The following is a 15,634-nucleotide window of genomic DNA, read 5'->3' as shown; positions in this document are numbered from 1 at the left end:
CTGGCCCCCTTGCCCCACGGAGTCTCCAGAGCAGGGCTGAGCTCCGCACAGCCAGCCCCTCAGGGGACTGCCTCCCACAGGACCCCCAGATTCAGGTTAGGTGTCCGGCGGCAAAGAATGCAAGGGCACCTATGGGTTTTGTTCACCATTGGAGTCTCAGCACCAGAAAGCCTTCCATTCATATGTGTTGAATGAACTTGAGACAGGGAATGAATGAATGGAACTGTGTAAATGACCATGTGTGGCGGCTCCTGTGGCTTCAGGGCTGCTGGGAGTGATCTCTATCAGCTCAGCTGCCGGACATCCCAACATCAGCAACTTGTTCATTTAGTTAGCCTTTCTCCAGCAGCCTTCTTTCAAAAAGCAGCTCTTAAAATTGGACTTCATGAATTCACTAACAACTTGTCATGGATTAGTCTACTCCACTGCTTTCCTTTAGCAATTTCCTCCAGCAGTTTCACTTCCTGCAAGAGCAAAGTTCCTGCCCAGCACAGGGCGTCAGACTCAGCATCGATGCCTGCCTTCCACCGCACCCTGAGCCACAGCACCCTGTCCATTCCTCCTGGACTCCCCTCCTGCCCTCCGCATTGAAGAAAGTCCTGACCTCATTCTGGGACCCTACAGAAGACCCTGGCATTCTCCACCCTGGACACACTTGGAATTTCCTGGGGAAGCTTTGTAAAAAATGCAGCTGCCCTGGCCTCACTGTAGAACTTGGAGCCAATCATGAGAGCAGGGTCCAAGCAGGAGGCTCTCAGGAACCTCCCCTGTGACTCTGAGGCACAGCCCTGCTGGGCAACAGCTCAGTGAGCCTCTCCTGGCTCCCAGCTCTGTGCCCCCAGCCCAGTCCCTATAGACCTCCACATCCCTGGCATCACCTCCCCCAGTTCAAGATGGAGCTCAAGTCCCTCCTGTGATTCTAAAGCCCTTCCCAGGCGGGTCCAGGTGTCTACCCCAGCCTTCCATCTGACTGCTCCCTGAGTGAGCCTGGAGGCCACAGGACGCCTCTTCCCACCCCATCCCCAGCAGCCGTGTGGCCCCTGCTCCCACACATAGGCATCACTCCTCCGTCTTGGGGATTATTGGTCTCAATCCCTTTTCAAATCCCCGCCCTGCTGCTACCCTATGTGGGCCTCCAGTTCCTTCTGTCAAAAATGCACTAATTGCTGCCCTCACCTGGTTGTGCAGCTGTGAGCACTGACCGAGTTAACACGTCCAAGTGCTTAGAGCAGGACCTGGCTGGCACTCAGCAAGTGCACCCTCAACACCGGTGATCGCTGGTATTATCGTAACGAGTATTTCATTTATTGCCCTGGACCCCCACTGAAAATAGGACCCTTGCCAAAGGAGCTGTGTTTCCACCTCTGGCCCCTGGGAAGACACAGGGCACAAGCCTGGATTATCAGAACAGGGCAAGCCCCAGACACCGAGGAAGCTTTGAGGTTGGGCCAGTTATCCAAGCCTGGCTCGTCAGAGCCAAGGAGACTCATGTCTGGGTTGATCTGTAGGGAAACGCTCTCTCCTTACACAGGGAAGACAGAATGTGAGTTTGCTGGAGGCCCCACAGGACTGAGTCTGTCAGAGCACATATGAGAGAGAGCCAGGGCCTTGGTGGCAACATCTGGCCATGTGGATCCAGTTGTACCTGAGCTTTCAGTTCTGTAAGTCAACGCCCCTATGAACTTGACTGAACTTGAGCCATATTTCCATCTCGTGCATCCCTAAGGTCCCTGACTGATACGGAACCCAATCTCCCCCCAGCCCCGCCAGTGTATGGGGTGGTATCACACAGCTGCATTTGCACTGAAACGTCCTGGAGAGACCAGGGAAGTCACGAAAGAAGAAGGGTTGCCCCAGGCTCAGGTACAGCGCCTCTAGTAGACTTACCCATAAACGCAATCTGGGTGGACTATAGCTGAGTCAGCCATGGGGGCTGGTCCCTCTGCCCTGCCACTGGGACTCCCCCACCTAGGAGCTTTGAAGAAGCAGGGCAGGGTGCTGTGGCCACATGGGCTGTCACATGCCCACCAGCAATCTGGGAACTGGTACCCTGGCTGGGGTCAGGGAGCAAAGTGGACCCTCAGCCAGACCCAAAGCAGAGGCAGCAAGAGACCCCGCATGCTCCAAGGGGCTGCCCCTTCCCAGTGGGACTCAAGGTGCTCTTCTCATGGAGGCTTTCCAGCCTTCACAAATGCCTTGTGTCATTTGTTACTAGAGGCTGAGCTCAGGGTAACCAGCTATCAATTGCTTCCCAGGCTCCACGCACTTTCTTACCATTAGCTAAGCTCATTGCATTCAAACAGTTGAGTAACTCCCACCCAACATCATTCTAGCCACAAACTCGCAGCAGTTACCCTGAGAGAGCATGGCCACACTTCTTGCCTGCTAGGGCTAAAAATGGACACAGCACGCCGAGCCTGGCTGCTCCAATTTCCAAGATGCCAAGCCACTAAAGAAAGCATAACCTCCTTAAAGCCTTTACAAATTACTACTACACTGAAAAGGAAAAAAAAAAATCCACTGCTAAGTAAAATAACCACGATTGATGTCACTGATTTCTACCCAGCACTGCCCATTCATTCAGGATGTGTATTTTGACATAACCAATAATAAATCATTTGTAAACAAAAGCATGCTGCACATAAGATGTTTCCACACGCTACTGCCTTCTCAAGCATCTCCTGGAAGTAATTTGCCAGGCGGAAACCACACCCAGAGGACTAGGGCCAAGCAGACAAAAGATGGATGCACAGTAATGAAGTCATAGCTTCTCACCTTCAGATCCTGCTAAAGGGTGGAGTGCACTTCTGTCTAAACACATGAATAACCCGGGCTTTCTTCTTATGGATGCAGATGAGGGACCTCCATTTCCTGAGGCCCAGCACCATAAGCCGTGTTGCAGGCACAGGAAGGAGGGATAAGGGGTCAGTCCACTAGAGGCAGCACAGAACAGAACAGGAAGAAGGCAGCCCACGGGTGGCAGAAGCAGGCAGCGTGCCCCTGGGCAAGTCTCCCTTTCCTCATCTGCAGCTGGCCTCCAGCTCTGGCTCTAAATAAGGAGGTCGAATTGCTCGCCAAACTTCTCAAATGGTTAACATCTAAAGCGCAAGGGTAGAATTTAACTTTGGTTTTTGGTGAACTGAAAGACTTGGACAAAAATTATATTTCTAGTTATATTCAAACCTATGAGAAAGGTTATTGAGAAAATCACCAGAAATGAGTGAAATTTTCATTTTTATTTGAAGACAATGCATTGAAGGGCTGGTCCTTCAGTGTGCAATGAAGTCCATTTCCTGTGCACACCAATGGAGCCAAATCTGCCTCAGTCCTAGGCACTGCCCAGCACAGAATGGTACCTGGGTAAGGTCTGATGTGTAAAATAAATGTACAAAATGAATTTTTGCATCTTCAAGATACACCTACAACTCCTATAATAGACTTGTCCATAAATGCACCCTGGGTTTCTGAGAACCATGACTTTGAGATGTGTTCCAGCCCAAGGAGGCCCCAGTTAAACTTCTCTCTTCCCTGAAGGGAAGATAATTCTTGCACTTCCCAGTCAGGCCAGTTCTTCGCAATTTTGCAAAAAGGCTCTTTCATACTTCTTGAGAAATACACATCCACGCTCAACAGCCGTGGCTCTTCCTTGCGGGCAGGCCCTGCCTTTGCTCTTGCTGTCATTGTGTGTCTGTCCTCCGACTCTGCCAAAGTGACAACTGCCAGGATGCTGACTGGGCAGGGGTTGCCCAACAGCCATGAAGCCAGCCCTGGGACTTGGTTTGCATGAACAGCCAAGATTATTTCAGCCTTTTCCCCAAGCTCCTTCAATAATTTTCATTTCTTCCATATAGATTTTCTCTTTTTTTTTTTTTTTTTTTTTTTGAGATGGAGTCTCGCTCTGTCGCCCAGGCTGGAGTGCAGTGGTGTGATCTCGGCTCACTGCAAGCTCCGCCTCCCGGGTTCATGCCATTCTCCTGCCTCAGCTTCCTGAATAGCTGGGACTACAGGCGCCCACCACCATGCTGGGCTATTTTTTGTGTGTGTTTTTAGTAGAGATGGGGTTTCACCGTGTTAGCCAGGATGGTCTTGATCTCCTGACCTCCTGATCTGGCCACCTCGGCCTCCAAAAGTGATGGTATTACAGGCGTGAGCCACTGCACCAGGCCGATTTTCTCCTTTTTTAAAGGAAGTTTAAAGGGGGTGCTCCAAGCCAGCCTGAGGTCTTTAGATAAGAGTCATGGGAGCCAGAGAGAGAGCAGGGTGACTCCTGTTTGTCCCCATCAGAGGCTGAGGGTCACCTCATGGAGCTTCTCAAGATCATTCCCACCTACTTTGTAAGTGGGAGCAGGAGACATCACCCCGTGGGCCGACTTCTCTGATGACAACAACCATCATTATATGGCTTTTTTTTTGAGATGGTGTCTCACTCTGTCACCCAGGCTGAGTGCAGTGGTGTGATCTCAGCTCACTGCAACCTCTGTGTCATGGGTTCAAGTGATTCTCCTGTCTCAGCCTCCCAAGTAGCTGGGATTACAGGTGCGTGCCAGCGTGCTCAGCTAATTTTTGTATTTTTAGTAGTGATGGGGTTTCACTATGTTGGCCCGGCTAGTTGTGAACTCCTGACCTCATGTGATCCACCTACCTTGGCCTCACAAAATGCTGGGATTACAGGTGTGAGCCACCGTGCCCAGCCTACATGGCATTTTATTAGGAATATTGTCTAGACCCTAAGAATGTACAGTGTAACCCAATTTTCAAAATAAAAAAAATTTTTTTGAGACAGGGTCTCGCTCTGTCACCAAGGCTGGAGTACAGTGGCATGATCATGGCAGCCTCGACCTCCTGGGCTCAAGTGATCCTCGTGCCTTAGCCCCCGGAGTAACTGGGACTACAGGCATGCACCATCATGCCTGGCTAATATTTTTTAGAGACAGTATCACTATGTTGCCCAGACTGGTCTCAAACTCCTAGCCTCAAGCAATCCTCCAACCTCAGCTTCCCAAAGTGTTGGGATTACAGGCATGAGCCACTGCACCTGGCCCTGTAAGCCAAATTTAACAGAAAGATGACAGTTTAGCGCAGTGAAGCACAAACATTGGCACCATCAGTTTCAAGATGAAAAACTCTCTTCGCTTCCCTTTGGACAGACCCTCCCTGCTGGAATCAGCTGCTTGGATTCCACATGTTGGAGTGGCTTCCCCCTCTGGCACCCTCAAACTCAGCTCACACCCTGGGCGCATCATCATCTCGTAAGCCTGTGTCTGGTCTGGATGCATCCAGTCACCCCGGCCGAAAACTGCGGGGCCTTGGTTCTCACTCTCATCCTTTCACCCACATGGTCATGTTGCCTATAAATCCAACCTGCTGAGTCGGTTTCCCCCTTCACCTCCATTCTGGCTTACCACACACAGCTAGCAGGGGGCCCCTTCTCAAACTCACAGCTGAGCATGCTGCTGGGCTCTGTGGGGCTGGCCAGGCCGCACAAAGGGGACACACCTGGAACCTGTGAGCCTCAGGATGGGGGGAGGGGTGTTAGGAAAGACTCGCTGAAACTATAAAAATGACTGTGTGCACACATGCGTTTTTCTGGAGAATGAGTCCATAGTCTTCCCTAGAATCACAAAGGGGGTCATAATTTAAGACAGGGTAAGAACTGCTGGTCCGTCACACAGAATCCAGACTCCTGGATGGTGTACAAATGTTTGGGTGATCCTTAAACTTTCTACCTTTTTTGTCCCATCCCCTCTGTCCCTGGGCTCCAGCTCCATGCAGACACCTGCTCTTCCCCAGACAGGACACACCGCTTCCTACTGCCAGGCAAGCACATGGTAGCCCCTCTGTCTGGAATGCTCAATCCCTGTCAGCTGCCTAGGAAATGGCCCAGTAAACCAAGCCTGCTTGTATTAGTCTGTTTTCATACTGCTATAAAGAACTGCCTAAGACTGGGTAATTTATAAAGGAAAGAGGTTTCATTGACTCACAGTTCAGCATGGCTGGGGAGGCCTCAGGAAACTGAAAATCATGGTGGAAGGAGAAGCAAGGCACCTTCTTCACAAGGCGACAGGAAGGAGAAGTGCACAGTGAAGTGCACAGTGAAGTGAAGGGGGAAGAGCCCCTTATAAAACCATCAGATCTCATGAGAACTCACTCACTATCATGAGAACAGCATGGGGGAAACCATCCTCATGATCTAATCATCTCCTACAAGGTCCCTCCCCCAACATGTGGGGATTACTATTTGGATTACAATTCAAGATGAGATTTGGGTGGGGACACAGAGCCAGACCACGCCACTGCTCTACCTGGGGAGGCCCTTCCATGTCTCCCCTCCTCCACAGGAGCATCCAGCATCACATTTAACACTCCCTGGAAGTGAGTTCTGTCTTCCTGTGGACCTGGAGCATCCACAGGATGTCACAAGCCATCGTGCCTTTTTTTTTTTTTTCCCTGTAACTCCAGCGCTAAGCACAGTGCTTGTACGTACAGATGCTCCTGGGCCTACAGTGAGGTCATATCGTGATGAACCCCTTGTAAATAGAATATATCGTAAGTTTAAAATGTACCCAATGCCCAATAAACCCATTGTAAGGTTGAGAAACTATAATAAAACCATCATAAGTTATAGATCCTCTATATACTGTAGGTAGTCAATAAAGGTTTAATACTTCCATTTGCTCCTTCTAAATGATATTACAGACTCTTAAACACTATTTACATTTGATGAAAACCAAAAAATATCCTTTGAAAGAATGTTGTTGGCTAGCTAAGACTAGGCCTGGCTTGGCACAACACAGTACAAAATTATTAAATTTCTGGCTTTTGCATTTTTATATTACTTTGGGCCCAAATCTGGACTTTGCACAAAAGAATTTAAATGGACAGACTGATAACATCTCCAATAGATGACTGAACTTTAGCTGATGTTTGCAACCTTGGCAAAAAGTAATTTATTGAATTACTGATGCACTGAACGAAGGGCTGCTATGAGCTTAGGAAAAGAGAGCGCTTAGTCAACAGCAGTTCAAAATTAAGGATGAGGCTACTGGTTCAGAGTACTTTTTTGACCAGTACTTAAATGTCCAACTGTTTATGAAACTAAGGTTGCTTTCAGAAAGAGGAAAACCATACTGGAAAAAAAGTGTTAATCACAATGAAAAATTTTACTAGTAACAATGTAAGTTTTGGGATGATTTGAAATAATGTGGCTGGAAACAGAAGTTTCTTTTTTTGATAAGTAGACTTCCTAGTGCAACTAGGATTGTACAGGAGTTTTATTTTTACATATTTAAGATGCTAAAATGTGTTATTCTCTTTGGAAGAGCATTTACATGCTTTCTATTCATTAAAGTAAGTACCGGAAGGCAACGTTTTGTTGGCCTGGATTGAGTTACTATAAATCCTCGAATTTAATAAAAATCCACAATATTCAGGCTTTTTATTAATTCATACTGATTTCCTCCCCAGGAATTTTAAGAGAGCTTCTGCTTCAGAGATTCAGAGTGTTTGGGTCTGAATATTAGCTCCAAGCCCTGACATGAGGATATGCCACCCCTGTGCTCTCTGAAATTGTCCTGGGTCAATCCTTGGTCCTTATCTCGTGCCCAGCAAGCAGGGCTCACATTCCAGGTTGAAAGGGAACTTCCAGGTCTCCTCGGTTGACAAGATTGGAAGATAAAAGCTCACCATCTGAGAAGTGCTTTCTCTCCTACGTCTAGAACAGTGGGAAAGCGCCCTGAAGAGAGGAAGGATTTGGAAAGAAACACCGACATCTGTAGGAAATATTCTGTGCTGAAAACCAACCTGTTAGTTGAATTCACTAGCAGGTCTCTCTGGAATCAAGAAAACAAGCTGGAGCATTCCACAGGGAGGATTTACTTTGTCTTCCCCAGAGGAGGCTAGAGGCCTTCCCACCTCCAAAGATCCATCCCATGTTACCTCAGTAACAACCTAGCCTTTTTCTGAAAGTGTGTTTTGTAACAAGTGGATGGGGTTAGAAGAGTTAAGAGTAGAGCCTATCCTGGGAAGAATGATAGTGTCAGAAAAACAGGCCACCGGTGTCCGCAAAGCCTGTATTTCCACCTGTGCTCTGTGTGTCAGTCTGTTCTTGCATTGCAATAAAGGAATACCTGACGCTGGGTAATTTATAAGGAAATGAGGTTTAATTGGCTGATGGTTCTGCAGGCTGTGCACAAAGCATAATGCTGGCACCTGCTTCAGGTGAGGCTCAGGAAGCTTCCAATCAAGGCAGAGGAGGGAGGGAGCCAGCATGCCACACAGTGAGAGTGGGAACAAGAGAGAGAGTGGGTGGGGGGTGCCACATTCTTTAAAACGACCAGATATCATGTGAACTAGCTGAGCAAGAACTCACTCATCACTAAAGGGATGGCGCTAGTAATCATGAGGTACCTGCCCCCATGATCCAATACCTCCTACCAGGCCCTACCTCCAATGCTGGGGACCACATTTCAACATGAGATTTGGAGGGGACACACAGCCAAACCATACACTGTGTTTCCAACAACAAAATAAAAAGCTTTACCCCATGACAAGGATTTCAGACCAAAAGGCTGGTGGATGAGGTGGGGGCAGGGTAAAGAGGAGAGTCCCAGGGTCGGACATCAAATCGTGCAAGTAGGTGTCCACCTCTGAGGCTGGCCTCTTAATAAACTGGAGAAGAAAGGAAGGCTAGAGCTCCCCAGAGTTTCACCGGGAATCTGCCTGGACAGGAGCTTCCATTTTGTCTGGGCTGTGCTTGGTGGGTGCGTTCCCGACCCTCAGAGCGCCCTTGTGCATGTTAGCCGAGGAGTCGGGGCCAAGCCTGTGGACAGCAAACCAGTCTGCACCGCAGACCTATGAAAGTCTACTGTGGAGACACAGCCTGAAAAATGCCAATGCCAAGTCCTTCTGGAGTGAGAGCACGCCAAAATAAAAGGACTTAGTACAGAGGTCATTTAAAATAATACACTGTAATCAAGTAGCTATGTGATAGGACATTTAAAAATCTCAGTTGAGAAGAAAGATGGAACTAATTTTCTCTCTAGTACAAAACTGGTGACTAATGTTCAGCTGGAAATGTCCAAACAGATTTAGGAACATTAATAACCAAAAATTATGTTCGTGCATTTATTGAATAGGAATTAAATGACTTGCCTTGAGGACAAAGCGACTGTGGCAGAGGAGAAGTCAGGGCTCACATCATCTCAGGCCTTTGATTCCGGTCCCCTGGGCCCTTGCCTTGTGTGAGACCGCTGGCCCTTTGGGGAGCATGGGGCCAGGCCTCTGTGTACCACCTCCACCGATCCCTGTGCAGCTGCCTTGGCGGCATCATGCTCCCCACCGTAAAGACCTGGGCTGACACTGGGCCAGGGGAAGTCCCTTGCCTTGTCCAGAGCCTCAGTCTCACAGGCCCCCATCTGATCCCAGTCATTCTGCTCCTAAGTCCTTTCCCTGAGCCCCAGGCTGTGTCACCTCCCCTTGAAAATAAAGCCCCATGGCTTCCACTTGCTGCTGTATTCAGACAGAGTAAAACCATGGCAGGGAGGGCCTCCGCCGCTTGGCCTCCTCCACTGCTACCTGGACAGGCTCCTACTCAGTTCTATTACCTTCATCCATCCATCTCTCCACGTCACATACATGCACAGAGTGAGCTCTGAGCTCCAGGCATTGTGGGACTGGCTGTCCATCCCTGGGAGCTGATGACAGAGTCATGTACCTGCCCAGGGTGCTCACACCAAATGCTATTGTTCCCATGCTAGCCCTTCCATTGGATCAAATGTAGTGTAGCCAGCACCCAGACCTGGGATCCAAACAAGTTTTCCTATCAATTCTTTACTCTCCACCCAACAAACACTAACATCAAAGCACCTGCCCAAAACACGTTTGGTTTTTAGCACATAACTAAGAATCTTTTTTTTTTTCTTCAAACATTTCCCTACTCCCTGCTGGACTTTATATTTGTTTTTGGGAGAAAGATTTCTCTGCCCCTTTTGTTACTTGTTACAATATACATAATGGACCGGATTAACTGAACATTCTTGATTGCATTTGAAAGATATTTTAAAAAACAGATGCCCTTTTAAAATATTTTATCTGGCCCCTATTTCATTGGGAATCAATATAAAAGGATATGTTTATTTTTCTGAAATATATTGTTAAGAATTTGTCTTTCGTAAGCTCAATCAAAGCCTCTGAAGTATTCATATAGTTGAAAGAAAGATGTGGGGCCCACATTTCTGGCTGTGAGCAGGGTGTTGTTAACAGTTCAAAGGCTGGGCACCACATCAAAACTCCCCACATGGAACACCTGGACAGGGCGGACCATGATGGGTATGACTGGGAAAACAGCAGCCAGAGCCCAGGGAAGAAAAGGAGGCTGGCTTCATAATCCCCAAACCAGGGGTCTCCTAGCCCACATCCAGCAGTGACCGACCCCGCAACTGCTCATCTGTGTCTGCTCAAGGATTGGTAACATTCGACCAATTCTTATTGCCTCAGGTATGGCTGATCTAAAATCCCAGCCATCTAAAATATCATCCAGCACTCTGCTTTTGGTGAAAAAAAAATCCTAGTGACAAAATAATGAGAAGTTAATCCTCCAAAATAAACTCGTGATATGTCTAGGGCCAGTACCTAAAATTGGCAGCACGCTACATGTACCCACGGGCGTCTCCTCACTCTCTCTAGATTTGGTGTCCAGAGCAGAGAGACACGTGGCCCAAATGCTGAGCCAAGAAACAGGAGGCCTCCCTGCCTGGGATCCAGCCTTGTACGGAGTCAGCAGCCCTTCCTGCCCAGTGGTGGGGAGGGGTGAAATTGGGCGGAAGCGCGGCAGCTGTGAGGGGCCCAGAGATGGCCCAGGACAGCCCCTTTCTTTGGATAAGCAAAGCGAAGTTCTGAGAGTTTCTAGGGTAGGCCACAGCTTCCTAGCTTTATGTTCTGGTCTAGAAGCTGCTCTCTTACCCTTATTCCAGACACCTGATTCTAGGCCACACTGCTTCTCAGGGGTGAGTTTCGTTTGCTTTTGCAGTGCCTCACACCCAGCCTGGTTTAATTCAGGCCACGAGCCTGGTTAATGTGCACAGCAAGTTGCATTTCTGCCTCATCGATCACTGGAGTCAATGGTGCATATTGAAGGGTGAATGCCTTCATGGTAAGTGATGACATTATGGGATTAAAATACTTAATCACGCAAAATTTACATAATAATCATTTAGATTGCCATGCAAAAATTAGTTATCTGGCATGCCACACCACACTGATTTGACCTACCGATCTGGATGATGCACAAAAGGTATCTATCTATTTGTATGGTTTTTGGCTTGGTTCATGTATTCATTCAAACTTCATTGGTTCTTTTTTTTTTCCATGACAGGGTCTTTCTCTGTCAACCAGGCTGGAGTGCAGTTGTGTGAACATGGCTCACTGCAGCCCTGACCTCCCAGGCTCAGATGTTTCTCTCACCTCAGCCTCCTGAGTAGCTGGGACTACAGGTGTGCACCACCATGCCCATCTAATTTTTTTGTGTTTTTGGTACAGAGTTCCATCATGTTGCCTATGCTGGTCTGGAATTCCTGGCCTCAAGTGATCTGCGTGCTTCAGCCTCCCAAAGTGCTGGGATTACAGGTGTGAACCATTGCACCTGGCCTCAAACTTCATTGATTCTTACATGTGCAATGCACAGCATTAGATGTTGTAGGGGAAAGATAACCACAGTTCACTGCATACCAGCCATGCGGCCTGTCAGTTTTATGTATCCTATGTCCCCCTCACAGCAGCAGCCCTGGGAAGTAGCGATGATGACTCCCATTCTAGAGAACACTGAAGCCTGCATTTTGAGTCATTTAGCCAAGGTCACACCAGAGTCAGAACTTGACTGACTGAACCCAAAGTACATGCTCTCAGAGAGACACCCTCCACCCTTAAAGCACTGGCTGCCTAGTGGAGGAGATAAACTACTTGAGCAAGTGAACTGGAAATCAAAATCAAGTCCAGTAAGTGCTTTAGGACAGGCAGAAATAACATTCTATGGAACCAAGAGTAAGAGAGATTCCTCTCAGGTAGGGGAGCCAGGAAGGCTTTGTGGAGACTGAGATTTTGAGGTGGGCCTTGAGGTATGGGTAGGAGTTCCTAAGATGGAAATAAAGGAGAAGGAGGCTGAGAGCAGGGAGCTGAGTCTTGGGATCTGGAAAGCTTTGGGAGCTTTATGGAAGACAAAGCCATTGGGTCAGTAGGAAAAAAGCCAAAAGAAAAACTAGAGATGTTCTTAGAACTGTAGTTTTTTTCCCAAGTGATATTCAAATATTAAGAAGGCCAGTCTTTACCCTAATGGATACATTCATTCCTGCTTTGGCAACAGAACTTCTGTAAGGGTGACTCAAACGTTATAAATGAAAAAGACTTGTCTAGCAAGGGAATACAGGGCAGCTTCGATCCTGTTCCCTCCCTGCTCCCAAGCCTGCCTCCCTGGGAGGTCACTTGGGGTGCCTCTGGTCCAAGCCGGCAGTCATTTTAGCAGGTGAGTCCAGCTTCTCCAGAAGGGCTGGCCACATGAGCCCTGGATGGACCATGGCCATCCACATCAGCAAAAATGTGTGGCTGCCTATCAACCATACAACATCCACGCAACAGACACACACTTGCTCCATCAGCACATGCGCTTCAGGAAGGTCTCTCTTCCAAGTTGTTTATCCATGGACAGTAGTCCTCAAGGCTCCACTGGTAGGCACAGGGCTGGGCACTGGAGATACAGTATTGCCCTCTCTTCACAGAAACTATAGTCTGGCATACATTTCAGAAGCAACATGGAGGCTGGTGGAATTGGATGGATAAAGACAACACTGGGAAAGTACTGGAAGGGAAAGGGAGATCACAAGTTTGATTTTGACACATTGAGTCAAGGGGCATTTGATATCCCAGGGAGAAATGTCAAGTGGGCAGCTGCGGAGGAGAACTACAGAGGAGTGGCCAGGCCTAGAAACACACCTCTAGCCTTCAGGGAGGGAATATTGATCAGCGGTGCACCTTAGACTAGGCTAATGGTGGTGCAGATGGAGCACAGTGGACCCACTGAGGCACAGCTGGGAGAAGCATACTTTCACCAATTGAAACTGATGCATCTACCGTCACCCCCACTGTGAATGCATCTTCTCTTGGGGTTCGGGGGCAACATTTGCACACACAGCCACCTCTCTTCTCAGGGGCAAGGATGTACATGCACAGCCGCATCTACTCTCAGGGGCAATGGTTTGCACACACGCATCCCTGGAGAAGAGGGGGCTCCCATCAGGGCACAGTGCTTCAGGACCTCCTCCAGGCTTCCGTGGAGGTGGCGGTGCTGACACAGGGAGCGTATCTCTCTCTGCCAGCTGTCCCCCACAGAAATGAGAGGTGGCCTCTGTGTGGCTTTCCCCATTGTCCTCACTTTGTGTCCACACAGGGCCTCCAAGAAGCATCACACGTAAAGACAATAACACCCTCATCCACTTCCCTCAACTGGTTTGACTGGAACTGATGAGGGAGTGTGTGACTAAGTCCCAAGCCATCTGGACACATCCAGTGACCTGACCTTTTACAGAGACAAATCTAGCTCCTAGCTCTCGTCCACATGGGAACGGTCTGTTGGGGCCGGAGGGGGGGGGGGCGGTGGTGACTCACAGGCATCACCAACATCAATGAACAAAAATCTTGGCCCCCAAGGTCAGACTCAGGGGCAGAGCCTTGTCTGGGAAGGGCTGGGTGGTGCGTCAGGCCTCTCTCACTGACAGCGCAGCCCCCACCTCTTGGGCCTGCTCCACCTCGCCTCTGACCTTTTGCTCCCCAAATGCCAAGAGCCTGTGCTTGGAAAGTACAGACCCTAACCCTGTTCACACCACAGAGCTCTGCCCATACCATGCTGGCTGAGTGACCGTGGCGGCCAGACGCTTGCCCCAGCCACTGGCCCCCACCATTTCATGCCCTCCTCTGGCCACTATCCCAGTTTTGGAAACAACCCTCCACACCCCCCCTCCCCACCCACATACACACAGTTTAAATGGACAAGAGTCGTTAGTGTGCAGAGGCAGAACTTCATCCATCTTTGGGACACAAAGACCTCCAGACGCCCTGGGTCAAGGGGTACCTGGGGCCAAACGCAGAGCTGACTGGACATGCACACAGTAATTTCTGTATCACGTGATCACTCTTTGCTGGTGTTCATTCAACTCACCTATACGCTCATTCACTCTAAAATACAAGCAGAGAGCTGTATTCTTTCTTTGAGTTTCCTGGGTTGAAACTCTGATGGAATGGTCACGACTCAAGACAAACCAATACCATAATTCTGCAAGTATAATTGCCTAACCTTTCTGGAAAGGTTTGCACGCCTGGAAGGAATTTAGGTCAGGTCCAGCGCGGTCTCCATCCGGCTTGGCTCTGCCTCCCCATCCTGTGGGTTGCCCGGCCTTCCCCAGATGGTCCCGGGAGCTCTCAGAATTGGCACCGCGCTCGCATCTGTGCTCAGGAGCCCTGTGAGGTCATCGACCCTGCAAATCGCGGCAATCCAGCCTGGACCACCTGCCAGGGTCTCCCTGCCGCATCTCCGATCCCCCGCGGCTGCTGCATCCCGCTCCGCCTGCCTCCCTGGGAAGGCGCGGGCGCCCGCCCGGCTGCGGGGCAGCATCCTGGCAGCGCGCCGGCCCCTCCCAGAGTTGGCACAACTCGAGCCACTTTCTTCAAAGGCTCCAGCCTCCAGCCTCGAGTGGGCGCAGCCCCCCCACGCGCGGCCTGCACCCCCTCTCTGTGTCGCCTGCTTTCGCGTACGCCGCCCTGCCGCCGGCCCCCGCGCACTGTAGCCACCCGCAGACACGCGCGCCCTCCTCCTGTTTACCGAGAGGGAGCGTGAGCACTGCCACTGTGGTCGCCAAGTTGGGCTGGGGACTCCGGGTGAGGGGACGCGCCACAGGCCGGGGTCGGGGGTCGTACGGGCCCCAGCCGCTGGTACTGGGCGCGCCGCGGGGGCGGCCGGGACGGGGTCCGGACTCTGAGCCCCGGAGCGGCCCCTCCCTCCCGCGGCAGCGGCCGAGGCAGCGCCCCGGCCTGCTTGGGCCTCCCGGGGCGCACGGTTCCCCACAGGGGCGCAGGGTCCCTGTCCGCACGCGCGCTCACCTCGGGGGGGCCGGTCTGGTCGCGCAGATCGCGCTGCAGCGGCGGCTCCGCATCTCCCGGGCGCCTGCCCGCCGCCCTCCGGGGCGCCCGGCTGTCTTCGCCGGGCGCGAAGAAGGGTCGCGGGGACGCGCAGAGGCCGTGGGTTCCTGAAGCCGCTCGCGCCGGCTCCTGCCGCCCGCCGTCCGCAGCCTAGCAGGAAATTTGTCCGGTCGGCCGCGTCCCGCCGCCGCCTCGGCTCCAGCTCCGGCTGTGGCTCCGCGGCGGGGGCGGGGGCCTGGGCGCTGCGAGGAGCGGGGGCGACGCCTGGTGCCCGGCGAGGGGAGCGCATCCAGGGCGCCCGCCCCACCTGCGAGGCGGGTATGGCTCTGAGGCCCTGCGGCCCTGCCCTGGGAGCACCCAGACACTGTGGGCATCCGTTTACCCAAGGCTGGTGCCCCTTCCGGGGAGGCCTGGCCCAGCCACTCCGCCGGGACCCAGGTGCGTAGACAGAGGG

The 15,634-nt window shown here is 50.9% G+C and overlaps 1 protein-coding gene across 3 annotated transcripts in view; it reads right to left on the bottom strand.

Annotated features, from left to right (window-relative positions):
- PTPRE (protein tyrosine phosphatase receptor type E) overlaps positions 1-15,409 on the bottom strand; it is a 179,687-nt gene extending 164,278 nt beyond the window's left edge. For 2 of the 3 annotated variants that reach the window (XM_055353693.1, XM_055353694.1), the window contains exon 1: positions 15,142-15,409. The gene's annotated coding sequence lies outside the window, so the exon portion shown is untranslated. Of the gene's footprint in view, positions 1-14,338; positions 14,605-15,141 lie in introns of those variants that run through there. The other variant, XM_019035356.4, reaches the window with a different exon arrangement.
- Between the last annotated feature and the right edge of the window lie 225 nt (positions 15,410-15,634).

The sequence above is a fragment of the Gorilla gorilla genome, chromosome 8, assembly GCF_029281585.2.
Source record: "Gorilla gorilla gorilla isolate KB3781 chromosome 8, NHGRI_mGorGor1-v2.1_pri, whole genome shotgun sequence".
Taxonomy (NCBI): domain Eukaryota; kingdom Metazoa; phylum Chordata; class Mammalia; order Primates; family Hominidae; genus Gorilla; species Gorilla gorilla.
This window is presented reverse-complemented; position numbering and strand designations above follow the sequence as displayed.